At 35.9% G+C, this 4302-nt stretch overlaps 1 non-coding gene across 1 annotated transcript; it reads right to left on the bottom strand.

The window, feature by feature from the left end:
- Positions 1–2895: 2895 nt before the first annotated feature.
- Positions 2896–2968, bottom strand: Trnav-cac. The gene has a single exon. It is a non-coding gene; the product is annotated as a tRNA-Val (tRNA).
- Between the last annotated feature and the right edge of the window lie 1334 nt (positions 2969–4302).

The raw sequence follows: 4302 nt of genomic DNA, 5'->3' as shown, positions 1-4302 counted from the left end.
AATTCTTCAATCAAGAGCTGATCAGGTCGGTTGGGACTAGATAAAGAATGAAATGTTAAAAAAGAGAATAAGCCGCCTAATACTCATATCGGAAAACAATTATAGTTAATTATGAACAAGCTTCGCCAGCTTGAAAAAAGGCATTCTTACTATAGCACAATAATATTGTTGATGTTTGAACACATTTATAACTTTTCTAGTATGTTTCACGAATAATAAAAGGATATAAAACTGTTTCAACATGTACACTATCAATGGAGCTCAAGCTGGGTTACAACGCCAAAGGTTTTATAAAATATTATATTTATATTCAATCGTTTAATTACAATGTACCAACTTACAAAGTATGATCCTTTTTTTGGGCGAAGTATCTCAGACCATGGTTTACTCTTCTTAAATTTGAGGTATGGGAAGCTAACACTTGTAACTTCCCTTTGGTTTGATTGAAGTAGTCAACTATGGCTACCTATATATAGGCTTTAAATGCGTGCATTTTTAAACTCCTCACGATTTTGAGTGAGTGACACAACAGATAAATACGACGTTGTGGACTGTATTTCGTAGCATCTTTAGAAAATGGTGAGGCAGCTCTAAAGTAGCAACGTCTTTTTTGTTAGCTATTTCTCGTGGCACCTGGGAAATTTCGTATAATGGTGTTTACTTAATCTTAGACAAAAAATCGTAAACGTAAATTTTAATTGTACATGTTGTCCCTGTAATACGAGTTTAGGTTTGGCCTAATGTTAAAGTATCCGGACTGTAATTCCGAGTATTGTTGGTACACGGCCTCCCACAATGCAAAGCACGTTTTTGCAGCAACGCTATTCCTGAATTATTGTGGTCCGCGCGTTCACCTCTTGTGTCGTATAATGTGTCGTTCAGTTTGACACTTAATCTCATTCGAATTTGGCATGTTCGAAACTAGAACTTCAGAGAAGAGTCGCACAAAAATAAACGGGGGATATCTGCGCCTAGCCATCCATAATTTTGAACTGATAGAACGGAAACTAGTCATCTGCACCCACAGCTAACTCTTAGACTACTCTTTATGGACCTTATAGTAAGAGTTGACTGTCAGTCCCATATTAGCGCATCCACGGTAAATATCCTTAATTTGGGAAATTGAGTAGCGAAAAGGTAAACAGTCACAGCACCCATCGTAGGTTGGGCTTGGTCTGCTTTTGAAGCGAATAAGAGAGTTAACTGTCAATGTTATAATGCACCCACAAATGAGAATGTTAAATAGTATCGCAGCTTCAAAATTGAACCCTCCATTAGGCCACTTTTATCCTGTCACCCTTAATGTACCTCTCTGTAGCATGAGTCATAAAGGTTGTTTACTGCTGCTTCAGGAGATAGCTGTATTCTATTCAAAGCCACATTCAGTGTAAGGTTTCTTTGATGAGTGTCGCAAGTGGTAGATACAGATCCAGAATTTTGGGATCCAATTTCGTACTTGGTGAACTATTAAAAAGAGTGTGGATTAGGACTGCAGTTTTTGCGTTTTCAGACATATAAAACGTACCAATACTAATTATGAAGTCTTGTTCATGTTTTCCACTCGAGATTTAGTAGGTGACTGTGTGTGTGTTCTGCCTTCCATCAATAAACATTCATCATTTTTAAACTCATATTTGTAATATAGTTTCTTTTCTCGAGTCTAAGTAAAGCCCTTCTTTCTGTTTAATTTCAGTGAGCTACTACAACATCAGTTTCTGCTATTAGACAATCAATCATTTTTCTGCTTCTTGATTTTCGCCATCTTCACACAGGAGCTTTCATCTTTCATACAATCGGCGAAAAGTCGTTACATCTGTCCTCTAACGTGTAACATCTGTGGGCTTTTCATTGTTGGAATGATTAGGTAACTGTATGATTGATTTGCTTCAAACCATGAAACACCACAGTACGACTGTTTATCATATATGAAATCAAGTATTTGTTCTTCTAGTTTCCATATATATTAGACTTGATAGTTCACTTACATATTTAAAAAATCAGGGTTTACAACCTGTTGTACAAAATCCTAGAGCATATAATTATCACAGTTGTAATAATCATGTTGAAATATCACGCATGATCTAAAAAGCCTTTTGTAATTTTATTCATTTTCAGTTTCATATATTATAGTGGAATTGCACTCAATGTGTTTAAGGCTGCTGAAGAAGTTTTCACTCAATTCCCATTTAACCTCTTTTTCGTTTCTTTTTCTGTATCGAAGTTATAGCTAAGCAGGATATTAGATTCATACATAAAATAGCGCTTATAATGCTCAATGCAGGGTTCTTTTCCACGTAAGTATTGGATCTTATAGTTCTTCGGCCCAAGCTGCTTGATAACGAACTACACGAGGCAATTCAATTACCGCTGAGCTTGTGAGTTGGACGATGATAAAATGATAACCATATATTCGACTGTCATTGGCTTCATTTGGTATGGGACTTGCTGCACATAAAATGTTAGTTCTTGTTCTCATGCATAAAAAAGTGGCTTTACCTTCTATAGCACGATCAATAAGTATGCTAAATTATCATGCCAAATATTCTATGCACCACCGATAAGTTCGTAACTCAATAAGAAAGTGAAGTAATTATTTCTAAAACATCAGCTATTGATTATACAATAGTCACAGGTCGTATGCATCCTTCAGAAGTATTGATGAAGAAATTCACTTCTTCCAACACATGAACGTTCCCTCACTCAGCCTTTGGACGAGGACTAGCAAGATTCAACATGACGTTATCAATCTAGAAACCGGGTTTCAATACCCGTGGTGGAAAGAGCACAGATAACCCATTGTGTAGCTTTGTACCTAACTTCAAACAAACAAACCTTTTTTGTTTATATAAAAAAGTAGTACGTGTTGTTTCAAAATACATTATCTAGGAAATAAGATGTTTTCGCCCGGGATCGAACCGGGGACCTTGCGCGTGTGAAGCGCACGTGATAACCGCTACACCACGAAAACTGATATATCATTAATATTATTGGATTTTAACTAAACTTTTATCACTTTACAAACTTGTGAGGGTTTTTCTTTTCTCTCTCTTTAGCGTTCTCTAAGGCGCTGGAAAACCATTGTTGTATTTGTCAACCTCTTTACGTATCATCAATATCGCCCTTGAAATATAATTTCCGAGAGCAGTTGACGTTTTCTATAATAATAAGTTTAACTTGTTTTTCCTCTTGGATTAAAGAGAGCGCTTCAAATGATAAACATAGAAATCGAATAGTCTTAGACAAATATTTCTTACGATTCCATTTCATTATTCGCAATGAAATGTATTGATGTAGCAAAAATATCACAAAAATAGACAAATAAAAATAGAAAGTGTTGCAGATGCTAAGACTCCAGTTTGGAGAGGCATTATCCTGCCGGAATAACATGTTAATAACATCTGCCAGTACTCCATGTGTTATAACTTTTAATTTATTAACTCTGCCACCGAAGGTGGACGGAGGTTATGTTTTCACCCCTGTGTTTGTCAGCAAGATTTCTCGAAAACGACTTTTCGTTGATATACATTTGGACTATGATCCAACTTAGAAGTTATAAGTTTTTGGCAAGTCAAGGTCATGAAAATCCGAAAAATCCCTATATGTGAACGTGAGGACTGATTTTTACCTTATTTTTGCTCTATAACTCAGTCAAGAATGAGCGAATTTTGATTTAACTAGGTGGACCTATGTAGAATATTATTCCTCATTGTTCTGCCAAAATTGATGTCCGTGTCCAGACACATTTTCTTATTCTTTTAGAGCCAAATATGATCAACGCTGCATGGCGGAGGTATGCGTTTTACTGAGTGCCCCTCTAGTTTATACATTTGATTGTTTTTAAAGTTGGCTTGAGGACAAACGAAAGACAAAGAGGAATAGGATATATGGACTAAGTAATGACTATGTTTTATCTCATGCTTAACTTATTTCTAGACATAAACACATTTGTAGGGTATATATAATTTCACATGTAGGACAATCTACCTTTCACAGTGTCTTTATTTCGTGTGCTGGTTATACACATCAAGAAATGTATTCCACTTTGGTATTATTAGATTTTCTTCCTGACTGTGTTATTGGAGATTTGTTTGATCTTGTATCTATAAACATACCAAATTGTGAGTTTGGAAATAACTAGGGCTATGGCCTCCATATTTTCATCTATAGAGTGGCAATGACATGAGAACCATACGAACTTTTGCACAGTCGTCCCCGTTCATTCAAGTTTCTAGAGGTTAGATCTTTTAGGCTAGATTTGTTTGTTTGTTTTGGAATTTTGCGCAAAGCTACACGAGGGCTATC

This window comes from Limulus polyphemus, unplaced genomic scaffold (genome assembly GCF_000517525.1).
Source record: "Limulus polyphemus unplaced genomic scaffold, Limulus_polyphemus-2.1.2 Scaffold3987, whole genome shotgun sequence".
In the NCBI taxonomy this organism is placed as follows: Eukaryota; Metazoa; Arthropoda; class Merostomata; order Xiphosura; family Limulidae; genus Limulus; species Limulus polyphemus.
Note: the sequence above shows the minus strand (reverse complement) of the source record. Positions and strands in the feature narration are given on the sequence as shown.